Source organism: Leptonychotes weddellii, chromosome 2 (assembly GCF_054177405.1).
Source record: "Leptonychotes weddellii isolate Sample4059 chromosome 2, ASM5417740v2, whole genome shotgun sequence".
Classification (NCBI taxonomy): domain Eukaryota; kingdom Metazoa; phylum Chordata; class Mammalia; order Carnivora; family Phocidae; genus Leptonychotes; species Leptonychotes weddellii.
In genome coordinates, this window is record NC_138370.1 from 98,011,820 (window position 1) to 98,026,923 (window position 15,104).

The 15,104-nt window shown below is 40.0% G+C and overlaps 1 protein-coding gene across 6 annotated transcripts in view; it reads left to right on the forward strand.

Moving 5' to 3' along the window:
- LEF1 (lymphoid enhancer binding factor 1) overlaps nucleotides 1–15,104 on the forward strand; it is a 120,516-nt gene that overhangs the window by 69,030 nt on the left and 36,382 nt on the right. The gene's annotated exons all lie outside the window — the stretch shown is intronic.

The following is a 15,104-nucleotide window of genomic DNA, read 5'->3' on the forward strand; positions in this document are numbered from 1 at the left end:
TCTCTTCTCATTTCTGTGCAGTGGAGGTCCTTCGATCTAGTGACTCAGACCTTGTGTTGTTGAACCAAGCAGAGTAATTAATGACCACATGTTGGCCACACGTTCCCCCAGTGTTAGCAGGACCTGGGAGCATGGATCAGGTCATCCTAGATCATGTCAAATGATGATCTTTGAAATTTCTTATTCTGGCATGGTTTCAGGCAAAGATCAAAATTATGTTCCTGTTGCTTGTCAAAGAGGAATAAAGGAAGAAAAGTTCGTTTTACAACTAGTAAATTAGGAAGGGTTTCAGTGTTTGCTAGCAGTGTGCTGTTACATGTTTAACAACCAGCTTCAGGGGAAGTGACACTGACTTTTCACATTTGCCAATTTCCACGGTGTAAATAATCCCACCATGGCCAATCCCTAGCCACCAACATATTAACAGGCTCTCAGAATTCCTGAAAATGTAGCAGTTTGCTCTAGAGAGCTAGTACAAGCCAGCTCCAACATACTTACTGTAAATTAAAGGCAACCTAGGTTGCTCTTAGGAAGGATTTATAGTTGGGGATTTCAGTATTTGCCTTGAGTTCATCACCCTGTCCCCCCCGCCCCCTGCAAAAAGAGGCAAAAAAAAAATTCAAGGAGGAAATTTCCTATTCACAATAAATGGTACAAAATAGAGTTTATCTTTGATTTTATGTTTGCAGAAGTATCCTTTTTCACCAGCAGAGAATAGCTATTACCATCTTTGCTGCTATGATTTCCCTGTTGCCATAGAATGTTTCTCTTTCATAATATATAAGTAGAATTAAGAGTCTTTTAAAAGGTCTTTACATTTTGCTTCCTCTCTTTTATACCATTGAAGCAAATGTTTTCAAGGAAAGTTTTCTATTCTAGTTTGACTTACTTGGGGGCTTTAAGATAATCAGAATGTGCAAAGTTACATAAAACCTAACTTGTGTAATCTACTGTATTTGTCATTTAAGTTTTCTGCCTCCATTCTGCCTCAACTCATTTCAGGATTTTATTTTTAAATCCAAAACAAAAGGTTCTTTTTCCTTGACTCATACAAGTATATCCTACGAATAGTGATGTATACGGCATCATTTTCACTCAAGATAAGCTGTGGGGTTTTTTTTCAGGCAGTATATTCTGACAAGACATGGAAAAGATGGGTACCTATCAAGGAATGAGTTGATCATTAACTTGTAATGAATCTGTAAATGTGTATTAGGTGTTTTTGAAAGTAATCTGAGCTGACTGACAAGCTGAAGAAGTTATATATAACTGCTATGCAGTAAAACCATTTATTCAGAAGGCTCACTCTAACCTATGAAAGATAGATATCATCTAGTTATTTATTTTGTGCCGTTATATGAAATGTTAGGGTTTTGTGCTCCTACCATGTGAATACTTGGTTTTAAGCTTTGCTTGGCCCTGAGTGTGGGGTATCGAGGTCGAATGTTTACCAGCGCCTCCACTAAACTTCTCGGATTTCCAGTTCCCTTATCTCTAAGTTTCCTTTTCCAAAAGGAACTTTTCTCTGTCAACATGCCTACTTTTTTGTTGTTGTTCAAGTCAAATTGGAGTATAGTAGGGAAGGGGCAATCTTAGGTAAAGCAGACCTACCTGACAGAAATATAACGTGAGTCGCAAATGCAAGTGATATGTATAATTTTAAATTTTCTAGTAGCCACGTGAAAAAAGTAAAGAGAAAGAGGTAAAATTAATTTTAGTAATGACTTTATTTAATGCAATATAGCCAAAATGTTATTTCAACCTGTAGTCAGTATTAAAAAAGAGATACTTACTAAGATTTTTTACATTCTTCCTTTCACATTGTTTGAAATTCGGTGTGTATTTCACATGTACAGCCCTTAGGGCCACATTTCAAGGGCTCAAAAGCTAGTGACTAATGGCTACCGTACTGGACAGCACAGCTCTATAGGATAGCTTTAGTGCTTATATTACAGAGCAAATACCACATTTATACATTCATAGAAAATGACTTGAATTTCCTAATAAACTTCAGCTCAATTAGAGTTTTAGTGTTAGTAGCTGAATGCAAAATCATTTATTTATTGTATTTTTCTTTTCATCTCTGGAAGACTCTTAAGTAAAATCTGTAGAAAAATGAGGATCCCCACAGACATAAATGTTACTCCTTTCACTCTTTAAAACACCCAATTTTTTTTGTTTTTGCTTTTGTTGGTTTTTTTTGTTTTTTTTTTTTTTTAGAGTGAGAGCGGGGCGTCAGGGGGTTGGGTCGGGGCAGGGGGAGGGAGAGAATCCCAAGCAGGCCCCATGCCCAGTGCAGAGACCCATGCAGGGCTCAATACTATGACCCTGAGATCATGACCTGAGCCGAAACCAAGAGTTGGGCGCTCAACCGACTGAGCCACCCAGGAGCCCCTAAAACACCCAGTTTTAACAGAGGATCTTTTTACACTTAAGGCATTTATTAAAAGCAGAGATAGCTTGCTGGGGCAAAATTGGCACAGAAGCCTTCTTATTGCTGTTTTGTAAATGCTTCACACCTGATCTTAAAAGTCAGTTTTATTTAAAATAAGGCAGATTCGGGGCGCCTGGGTGGCTCAGTTGGTTAAGCGACTGCCTTCGGCTCAGGTCATGATCCTGGAGTCCTGGGATCGAGTCCCGCATCGGGCTCCCTGCTTGGCAGGGAGTCTGCTTCTCCCTCTGACCCTCCTCCCTCTCGTGTTCTCTGTCTCTCATTCTCTCTGTCTCAAATAAATAAATAAATAAAAATCTAAAAAAATAAATAAATAATAAAATAAGGCAGATTCTTTGCATAGTTACTTAAGTGTGAAAGGTGCCTTTCCAACGTGAAATTATTAGGTTCAAGGCTGTTGCCTTTGCCGCCGTAGATTGCGCCATGCATTTGCAGTCTGAACACATGAATAGCTCATCTGCACTGCCCCTCTTGGTAGCTGTGGGACTTCCCTGATCTTGACCCCATGCAGGCTCCAGTCACCCCTCACCCCAAGGGAGAGCTCCATTCGTCCAGTTTCTTGGGCCACAGACATTATTCCTGCCCCATTGAACATCCTGAGTGCCCCGGGGAGATCTCCCAGCCCTCTGAAACTGGGTAATAGGTGCTGCTGTGGTGGCCGTGGGAAGACTTGCCTTCCCTTCAAGTATGCCATCCCTGGGCAGCGGATTGAGAGAGCCTTTTTAACCAACATGTGCCCAGACCAGCACCAGAAAACTTGACTGAATCTTTTCAGGAATAATGGCGGATAAGGTTCAGAGGAGAATGTCTGGGAATTCACTCACTCCAAAGCAATGCACTCCCTCTCTTGTTCTGGAGCTCCTGGAGAGACCTCATTCCGTCCTTTTCTGTTGCCCATTGTCATCACACAGCCTTGTCACTGGGTTACGGAGGGAGATGTAGCCTGCCGCCTCTGCTCTGAGCTCCTTGTGGCTAGACAGAGAAGGCTCTTGCTGCTGACTTCTCACCCAGCTTCACTGACTTGTTTATCTTCCATTATTTCCCAGTGACCTACACAAATACTACCTTGGACAAGCTGATTAAACTCCAGCTTATTAATAATAATATTATGCAGTGATTGCTAAAGCTCTTCTCTCTTGGAAAATAGCAGCAAAGTCTAGAGTCCATAGGCTTTCTACTCCCCTATGCATACTGCAGCCTCCTGCCATAATCCACTGATGTGTGATTGTATTTGTGTATAAAAACATCTATACACAGCTTTCATCAGATCAGTGTCTGTGATCCAGAAAATGTTATGAACCATTGGAATCTTGCCCTACCCTATGTCCTTCCACTGTAAAATTTTACATACATGGGGTACCCTGGGTGGCACCGTCAGTTAAGCCTCTGACTCTTGGTTTCGGCTGGGGTCGTGATCTCAGGATCGGGAGATCGAGCCCCGTCAGGCTCCCTGCTAAGCACACAGTCTGCTTGAGACTTTCCGCCCCTCCTCCACACTCGTATTTTCTCTCTCTCGCTCTCAAATAAAATAAATGAATCTTTAAAAAAAATTTACATACACACATGCACCCCATAGCACCTACACTTGCACAGCGAGTAGTCCAGGCAGGCTCATCCTCCTCCTCATCCTGCCTCCTTAGCATCTAGTGATCCTTTCTTTCACTTAGGCCTTTATTTGACTTCTGAATTCACCACTGTATGGCCTTATTTGTCATATTTCACCACTAGCACAGTAAATCTCAAACCTGTTTGTTTTGTTCTTTGTTAATCTTGAATGACTCCAGTTCTTTCTCTTCATTTTCAAAGGACCATCTTCACATGGACAAAGGACAGTCTTTTTTTTTTTTTTTTTAAGATTTTATTTATTTATTTGAGAGAGAGAGAATGAGAGAGAACACATGAGAGGGGATAGGGTCAGAGGGCAAAGCAGACTCCCTGCCGAGCAGGGAGCCCGATGCGGGACTCAATCCAGGGACTCCAGGATCATGACCTGAGCCGAAGGCAGTCGCTTAACCAACTGAGCCACCCAGGCGCCCCAAAGGACAGTCTTTAGCACAAAAAATAAATGCACGCAGTCAGGGGATTAGGGATGTTGTAAAGGTATGATACCAATCAAATAATAGGGTGTGGCAACTTTATGTAATTAGAAGTCATTTTCCCTTTTACTCTGATCGTCTCACAGCTTCCAGCCTCAACCCCAGTCCCTCTATGTAGAGGCTCCGGTTACTGAAAATTGTAGGTCCTCTTTTGGCCCCCAGAATTAATTATTCCCTTTTGTTGCCATTCTTTTTAGCCATTCACAGTGAAAAGTTCAGCTCTTTGGGATAAAACAACTCTGTATTTGATCCACATTCAAACATCACAGGCTAGCCTGTGTGACCTGGGGCAAAACTTAGCCTGTCTGAGCCTTGGTGTGTGTCCTCATTTGAAAATGAGGAAATAAATTTGAGCACAAATGTAAAAGCATCACTCATAGTTTCTAGAATATAGTGAATACTCAGTGAATGTCCCTTCTCTTGTCTCACTCAAGCATCCAGGTTTTAGCTGTTGCAACCTATACTTTCTCTCTTTTTAATGATCTTTCCTTGATTATTTCACTTCTGCCATGTTTGTTTCATACAGCATTTAGTGCATTATTAATGATTAATAAATGGTAAGACAATTATATGACTCTTTAGTCACCCTAAGGGTGAGATAATTAAGTTACAATAAAGCTATATAACCTTATAGAAGAGTTGCATTTAAATATAAAAAGGATTTTTCTAAAAGTTTACTTAAAAGGTAAATGATTGGCCAAAATCTGACCTGTTGATGTTGGAGAGAAAACCAAATCTCTTTTTAAAATTTCTTCGAAATAAATTTATTTACACCCTCAACTCTGTTTAGTGATTGACCTTTTCCATTTCTTAAGCCGTGACCCTGTAGTTAATGTAGAACTTCCCTTGCACATAGTTCTCCCTCATGTCCCTGCTATTAGGAGGAAGAAAAGGGAGGATGTGCTAAACCTAACTCTTGTCCCTTCCCTGCTGAACTGCAACACCTGTCAATTCTGATATGTGTGAGTAACATACTCTTGACATTGTGGCTCCTGGATTAAAAAAGGGAGGGAGGGAGGGAGGGAAAGAAAGGAAGACACAAAACTAACTGAACCTCAGAACTTTACAGTGTCATCAAAATAACTATAACACCAGATAATGTTTGTAAAGGCACTTCATTTTTATCTGCTGAAAATTAATTGGTGATAATGTTTTGTAAACAAGAGGAAAAATGAGGTTAAATGGGTTATCTTTGTCTTAATGGATCATACAGCTTTGGCAGCACCCTGAGCTTATCCTAGCTGCCCCTCCAGCCTCTCTCACTTCCACTGGTCACTTGAGCAAAGAAAGATGATGAGGTAGGCCTGACATGGTCACGTGAGCCCTTAAAAAGCAGAAAGATTTCTCCACTGCATAGAAGAGGAAGTCAGATTCAAAATAAAAGCATTTGGGGCACCTGGGTGGCTCAGTCGGTTAAGCTACTGCCTTCAGCTAAGATCCTGATCCTAGGGTCCTGGGATCGAGCCCCGCATGGGGCTCCCTGCTCCGCGGGAAGCCTGCGTCTCCCTCTCCCGCTCCCCCTGCTTGTGTGCGCGCTCTCTCTCTCTCTCTGTCAAATAGATAAATAAATAAAATCTTGAAAAAAAAATTTTTTTTTGATGCATCATTACTGGCTTGAAGATGGAGGGGGTACTTGTCAGGGAAGGTGAGTGGTCCCCACCTGACAACTTGCAAGGAAATGGGGACAACCACAAGGAACTGAAGTCTACTAAATACAAAAGTGAGCTTGCAAATCTGCAGACAGGAGTTCAGCCCAGCCTGAACTGTGATAGCCTGAGCAGAGAACCCAGTCACACCATGCTGGAACCCTGCCCCATGGAAACTATGAGATAATAAATTGTGATATGTCATGCTGCTGATAACTTTGTGATAATTTTTTATGCAGCAATAGAAAATGCAAGGATCAGTCCCTGTTTAAAATGTAAGGGTATGAATTCTTTCTTGAAAGGAGTTGACTTCTTAGTGTTGAAATGCCTCATTCAGACAATCAGTTATAGGAAATAGGTATTGACTGTCTCTGCTTTGCTGGGACCTGCACTAGACGCTGGGGATAGGTTACCAAAGTATGACCTCTAGTGAGAGAAAACAGATGCACAAACAGTAACAGTAGCAGTACAGTGTGACAAATACATGAAGAGTCAGGTCCTAGGGGCTGTAAGTACAGTGCAGACAGTGAGTGTAACTGGAGGGACTTGAAGGCTTCTTAGCACCAAAGGGTACAAATCCATATTCCCAGCTACTGTATATCTAGAATCCCTTTGAAGAAAATAATTCAAAATTGATGAAAGAGCACAAGTCTGGGGTTTTACACTGACACAATTAAGGGAGTCAAAGGAGTTTAAAATTTTCTAAATATAATTTAAAAGGATGTGGCATACATTATTTTTGTTTGCTTTTCAAATTTCTCTTGATTTGGTACATTTAGAGTACTAGCAAATAGGAGCTTGGTATATCACAAAAACATTCCATATTTATAACCCATAAATCAATTTCTCTCTGAATTCAACTTAATTGAAATAATACTCTTCAGTTTATTAGCCTCCATTGTCTATAATCAACGACTATTTCTGTAGTATTCTTTACTATAAGCGGCAGTTCTCAAAGTGTAGTCTGTAGGCCCTTGGGACTCCCTGAGATAGTTTGACACATAAGGTCAAAACTCTTCTCACGATGACACTAACACATTATTTGTCTTTTCCACTGTGTTGACATTTGCAATGAAGGTGCAGAAGCAATGGTGGGTACAACTAGTACTTGTAATCATTGGATTCTGTACCACAACACCCTCCCATGGGGAAAAAAAATGACAGTGTCACCTTAGAATATCCTGATGAAGCAGTAAAAATTACTAATTTTATTAAATCTTGACCCTTGACCACATACCTGACAAACTATGGTTCTTCCGACTTTGGTATTTGGCAGGCAGATGAGCAAGGTGAGTCTCTCTTTAGTGAAAATAATTGACTGTTGCCAGTGATGGAATTTGAGCTTTTGAGCAAGAATTGGAATTTTAGAAAACTTGTATCCACTACTATGGATGGGCCAGAGAGCTTCCCAAATCCTTAAAGCTTTTCTAATGAGATCAGTGATGATAGTAATGAATGTGATTTTTATATTATGTAACGAAATATGTCAACTCAGTTAAACCAGTATTTTCCAAGTAACCAATGCATGATGTTACAAAATCATGCATGGTTAAATTCAAAATTCAAGATAGATCAGTGGATTTTAATGTAGGAGTAGGAAAAGTATACTGATACGGTTTTTGACTCTACATTGCAACTAGCCTCTTTTAAGATTTTATTTTTTAGTAATCTCTACATCCAACGTGGGGCTCAAACTTATAACCCCAAGATCAAGAGTCAGCTTTCCACCAACTAAGCCAGCCAGGAGCCCTAACATTGCAACTAGCCTTTAGGAAATTACCACTTGTCAAGTTTTGGTATAGTATCAAAGAAGTTCCACAATAATCTGAAAAAAAATTACTAAAATAATCCTCCCCTTTCAACAACACATCTGTGTGAGGTTGGATTTTCTTCATGTACTTCAACCAAAATAACATAACAAAATGGTATTTGAATGCAAAAGCAGATAAGAGAATCCAGTTGTCTTCTGTTAAACCAGATGCTAAAGAGATTTGCAAAAAAATGTAAAACAATGCCACCCTTATTTTTTTGTTTAGAAAATGGTCTCTTTTCATAAGAATGCTTTTTATGTTAACATGCAACAAACATAGGTTTGTTGTTTTTAAATGAATTCATAAATATTTTTAAATTTCTCATTTTAATTTCTAACGTGATAAGTATTGTTAAACCCACACAAACAACAACTCAGTGGGATCCTCAGGGCGCCTGGGTGGCTCAGTCGTTAAGTGTCTGCCTTCAGCTCGGGTCATGATCCCACGGTCCTGGGATCGAACCCCACATCGGGCTCCCTGCTCAGCTGGGAGCCTGCTTCTCCCTCTCCCACTCCCCCTGCTTGTGTTCCGTCTCTCGCTCTTGCTGTCTCTCTTTCAAATAAATAAATAAAATATTATTTAAAAAAAAAAAGTGTTAAGTGCCCTGAAAGCAAAAAGTTTGAGAACTGCTGCTGTAAGAGATTTTTCAAATGAATGAACTGAGATTGTATTGCCTATTAAATCATACTCTAGAAGGGGAAACAAAGCAAGCACAGAGAAAACCTGTGTGTACATGTCTGCCACAGCAAGGTCTAAACTCTAAAGTTTACTGTGTTGTAGAGATGAGCAGTTTGAACTTTTGGGAGCCAGAGTAATTCATTTATTGGGCCTTTTTTTCCTTTCTTCTTTCCTTTATCCATTCCACAAGTATTTATTGAACATATATAATATTCCAGGATCTGATGTTTTATTTGCATTGTTCAGTTAATCCTCACCTTAATTGTGTGAGGTATTATTTCCACCCATTTTACATATGAGGAAACTGAGATTCTGTAGAATTAAGTGAATTACCTAAGCATAGCAACTAAGTGGATATGAATTGTTTGGGATCTGAACTCTGTGCCTCCACTGCCCATGTACTTGGATATTAAACTATATGAGTACTCATCCCTTCCACTTGGAAACCAGAGGATAGCAGGACTGTCTGCTTTTGGGTCCTTGGGATATAAGCTGTGGACTCGAGAGTCACCACCTTGGGTTCCAGTCCTTTCTCTGCTACTTCACATCCTCTGTGATCTTGTACAGATTACTTACCCTCTCAGAAGCTCGGTTTTCTTCTCGATAAAACAAATTATAACACGTAACTTAGGGGTGATTTCAGGATGGCGTGATGTAATGTGTGGAAATCATCACTGTAAAGAGAACTAAAAAACAGTGGGTACAGACCTGCTGGTGACATCAGGGTTCTCCAGGTGGACAGTGGTTCCTGTCCAGATGCTTGATGGCAGTGGAACCCATGGTAGGCCACCCCCACCTGGCAGAGCAGTTTGGAGCAGAGGTGGGGAGAGGAGCTGAGGAGCGAGCAGTGTGGGACAGGAAGAGCAGGGACTTGGGTGTCAAGCTCATGCCAGCACAAGTCCTCTCTCAGCTAATTATTACTTAGCTCTCTGTCCGAAAGAACTCCGCCTTCTCATCCATAAATGTAGAAGTGATACTGCCCACGTATGTGGATGAGTGCCAGAGAATATAAAGGCATGGCCATAATGACTAGCACTTACTGGGTGTCTAATCCATATTAATTCCTTTCCCAATGACACGTTCCTTCCGCTCTTAGGAAGACATTCTGGGTGTCCAATGGAGACCATCCCTTTGCCTCCAGACTTAGACTCAGAATATTTGTCCTGCAAACCTTAGAATCGATCAGTTCCTGCTCAGGAAGTCTTCAGACCCTAGGCTCTAATTGTTATCTTAAAAAGCTGCTACATCATAGCCAGTAGCGGTCTTAGATTTGAAGGCCACATCAGACCAAAATCAGGTATTTAGCCTTGGTGGATCTTAGGAGATTTCCAGTACAAAATGTTACTTTTGAGGTCTAGTTGGTACAAGAATCATATCTTTTCAGAGTAAATTAAATCTGCTCCTCTTTGTGGGAAGGCTTGAGAAGCTCAGATTCTCAGAAGAGGAGGGGAAGACACAATATAAAATTACACGGCTTCTATTTCATGAGTACCAAATTTCCTAAGAGTTGGATAAAAAGTAAAATGGCACCATAAAAATTGAGGCTAGATGAAATTCCTCATCTCAGTAAGTTGGTGGAGTGTTAATATTTCCTGGATTTGGTTATTACTGGGAGGATTATTGATAAAATGCACAGCCAGTTGAAAGGGAACTCAGGGCCTTTATGCCCAGCCAGATCCTGCACTGCGGGTTTAGTTGAAATCTGGAGATGTGCAGGATGGGGACTCGCTACTAGACCAGCAGGTTTCTCCCCCAATTACTGCACTTACCAGCAGGCCCACGGCCTTAGCCGGGAGGGCGCTGAACCACTTTCTAGCCCTGCCCAGAACCACATCCTCAGAGGCTGACAACACTCATGACAGCTTGAGTTACTGCCAGTGGTGAGTGGGTCATTTCTGGGAATGGTTCTTCGGGGGTGGCTCTCAGGATCCCTAAGTGGCACCCACTTCGTGTCCACAGGAGGTGTGGGTTTTATTGGCTGTGATGCCAAAGAGGTCCTTACCTGCAGGGACCAGCCTGGATGGCAGCCAAGCTAGCTTCCTTGGAATGTTTTCCCGTCCTGGAGAGAAAGGCGCCAGTTGAGTCTCTGCAGCTCTAACCACTTCTACTGAGGTGCCTCTTTGTCTGATGAGATTCCTGTGCCTGGGACAGAGACCACACAGTCATTTCATCGATGTCGCATACTGTCAGGTATGGCCTACATGGTCAACTCAGTGTCCAAGATTTTATGAACTTGGCTCTTCAGGGAGGCTGCATGGTGTGCTGGTAACGAATCTGGTCTTCAGAACTAGACTTTCTGTATTTGAACCTAGCTTTGCCACTTACTAGCTCTGTGCCTTTGGGAAAGTTACTTGACTTCTCCATGCCTCAGTTTCCTCATCTGTAAAAGGAGAATAATAATAGTACCTGCCTCAAAGGCACTATAAAATGCTTAGCACACACTAAGCACTTGGTGTTAGTTGCTATGATAATTCTGCACTATGTGGGTAGGATGGCCTGATGATTTTTCAAGCTTGGGAAAAGATTGCAGGCTTCCTACTGAATAGCCGTGTGTGGGTGCTGAGTGTAGGTGAGTCTTCTAGCATCTCCCCCCCGCCCCTTATATTTTCTATCCCTTTTCGAGTGCCTGTTCCTTCCATCTTTCTTACTTTTCCCTTTGCTCACCTGCCTGAGATTAAGTAGTTGGAAGATCAGGGTCTGTGGCCTGGCTTAGCCACTTACTGCCATGTGAGCTTAGGTAAGTTTCTGAACCTCTCTGAGCAGCAGTGGAGGATTTGGGATGTCTTAAGGCTGCCAGGTATTGCATAAAGGTGGAATAATAGTGGGTGCTATTACCCTGGGATAATGAAACAGGGGACATACATTGGGAATACTTCATGATCCTGCACTGGAAGCTAAGACTTTACTATGAGTGTACCTGTGAATGTACTTGGTTGTATGTATGAATGGAAAAAGAATCAACGTGATTTTTACCCTTCCTCTCTCCCTTACGGGGAGATGTGTAGTGGGGAAAAGCACGAGAACAGGAGTCAGGAGACTTGGGTTCTGTTAAGTGAGATACTGGGTGTCCAGTAGCCAACACAGAGTAGGAGCCAAAAAGATGGTATTTCTCAACTACTTGATTCCACGGTGTTGAGCCACCTCAGAGGTTTTCATTCCTGTTTTATTCACAGTGACCCTGTATCACTGGAGTTGCGTCGTGAGCAAGGCTGTGTTATTAGAAGTGCTGAAAGTGGTCGTGGCTTGATCGTCCATTTCCTGGTGACCTCTGTTTCTCAGCTTCCTGTCTTAGAAAATAAGAATCTTAAACGAAATGAAATTTTGGTTTCTTACAGCTTTAATGGGATATGAAGGCATATAGTTAGAGATACACTGTCTCTCCTGTCACCCAGTTCCTTTTCTTCATAGTACTTGACGCCATCTCTTTGTTTTGGTTTGGTTTTTGGTGTTTTACATACTTATTCTTTGTCTCCAATACTCCTGTCCCACTTCCAGGCCCCTGGAAAGGAAGCTGCATGAGAATAGGGACCTTGTCTAGTTTGACCTTCAGTGCGGGAAGAGTGCTTGGCACGTTTTCGGTGTTTAATAAATATACACATATGCCCTTATCTACAGGTATAATCATGCATTATACTATAATTCCATACATTTGTCCATGGTGGTCAATTGGTTGTTCCTCCCCTACTCCCCACCACAACATATACCACACTGCTATTTGGAGATTAAAGGACTAGAATTAAGAATGGTTATATTGTCTGTCATAAAAATTACACAAAGTAGCAGTGCCTGGGTTCTTGCCTTTTGTGTGCATATAATATCAAAGGACAGTAACTCCTGATATCAGAGGAAGCCCACATTTTAGGGCTGTGGCCACTTGGCCACGTGACGGTGGTGGTGATGTGTGTGTAGCATAGGGTTGGTTACATTTATATACATAGTGGAGGTGGTCGGCAGGAGGCAAAATATAAACCTCAGAATTGTGCTCACACATATTATTGAGATTTCATATTGCTTTTATTATTTGGCCACAAAAATGGACATAATCCTTGTTGGCTTTAACACACCTACTAGTACTGCTTTCAGTATCCATCTTGCAAAATATAAGACAAGGCCAGAGCTTAAATTAAAATCCTCAGCTTCTTATCTCCTTCCCACAGGAAAGCAAATCTGTGTTGAAAACCGTAAAATTAAGAGGAGAGCAAGGATAGCATAATTTAGCAAAAATTCATGGCACCAGATTCTGAGCTATATGACTGGAGGGATAGGTCAGACGTTAAGAAGATGCTGCCTGCTAATGCAGGTTCCTTAAGGTGGTGCTCTGGAAATAAGAAAGGCATGCAAAAAAAAAAAATATATGTATATATATATATATTTCTAGAAGGTTTCTGCAATGCTTACTCTTTATAAGCACTCTAAGAAAATACCTTTGTAGATTGCTTGGCAATTATGCTTCTTATGAGACTTTTGAAATGAAACTCAAAGCAGTTTAGTGGAGTTGAAATATATTCATTTTAGCATTTGGGTGTTGAGATTTTTGTTTCCATTTTAAAAAGGGTTTGTAATAATATCCTCCTATCTCTGCACCCACCCCCACCTCCTCTAGCATTCTAAATTCCTTGTATTTAAGAAGCTCATTCTGTATATTTGGCAAACTGCATCATTAAACACTTGAAAAGCATTGAAACATTTTTTTAACCTTTTACACATTTATATGCATAGATGTCTGTGCTGAGGTATGTAGAGAAAAGGCATGGGGCTCTGATAATGGCGCTCTATTTAATAAATGCCCAGGGCTATATGAGCTGTGCAAGTTCTGCCATTAGAGAGGAGCTGATCATTATAAAACAGGGAAAATCTAGTATGGAAACTATATCAATGTCTAAAAATGGGTGATTTTTTCCCCCTTCCTTTTTTCTTTAATAAGTTTTTTTGGGTAGAGGTTGTAATGATAGGGTGTAGAGAATTAATATTACTAGCTGTAAAGAGAATTAAGTATTACTAGGATAATTGTTCCTAATTTTCCTGAGGGTAGTCCTACCCATTGGAGCAACATACTTTTTATATCTAATTTGTAAAGAAAAAAAAAATCAAATTTAAATTAGCATGTATGTCATAGGTGCCACATCACCATACACAACAGTTATGTTACAGGGCCCTCAGCCATTCAGATATGGACCTACATTTTAAGCAGTTTATACTGTGCAGATGTCAAGTACTTCCTCAATTTCTTTTTTAATAAAGATATTTGCTTCTGGAGAAACAGATTTCACAAGCATTTTAGTTTATAGCACAGTAAAAATCTCACTAATTCAAACTAATTATGGGGAAGACATGTCTGCTAATTAGTGAATATTCAAAATTCATTGTATTTTATTCCTCTTAAATTCACAATTACTTATTACTGTAGTGTTTGTAAATAGAGATCTTCCTGGGACTGCTGTAATTCGTAGATGAGTTTAAAATCAGATATATATTTTGCATGTTTATAATTGTGTTGAGATTACTTTCTTTTTGGGGGGAGGGGGTATAGAGTTTATAAAAAACAATCTCCCTAATCAGGTTAAACTGCCTGAGTCTTGTTTACATTACTTGATTTGCTTAGCAACCACTTTTGGGGGGTAGAAGAGAGAAAAAAATTCAACTTTAACCAAATAAAGAGACCCAGATTTCAAATTGATAAAGTCCAAAAAATAACCTGACCCTTTAAAAAGTATTATTGTTAGGTAATTTTAGACTTCCAAATTCAATAATAAAATTTGTTTTTTAAATTCATATAAGACATATAAAATGTCAAAATACATAAAATGTTAACGATTTAAAGTGTTCTTACAAGCTATATTTCATATTATGCAGTTAAACTCAAGATTAGAAATTCCCTTTTATCATTTAAGACTTCTAGAAACTAGAGAACCTGAAGATGAACTGAGTAATGCTAAAGCATAATGGATGGTCATGTTTGATTGACAAAGCTATAAGACATGAAAAAAAAAGTGCTGTAACATGGTTCTTAAAGATGTACAACTATAGAATTACAAATTCTATAAACTAAGGGGATATCAGTACAGCAAATTTATATTTATCGGGTTGTTTATTGGTAATATTTATTCATTCATTTGTTCATTGAAGAGTTGAGTGCCTTTTTATTGCCAGACATATGTAATGAATAAAAACAGCTTATGAAACATTTGTAACTTTTGCTCCAGTAACTCCTGGTTGAACATAACCTGAGGAGATAATCCAAAAAGAAGTATAAATATGTACATACAGAAATTCATGTCCTATGAAATAATTGTAATCAACCTAAATCTCCAAAGGACACTGATTAAATAACTGATAGTCTCTTGATGGGATATTCATGTACTTGAGGAGTACTTAACATGGAAAAATTCTGAAGATGTAATGAGGACAGAGATGATTCTTG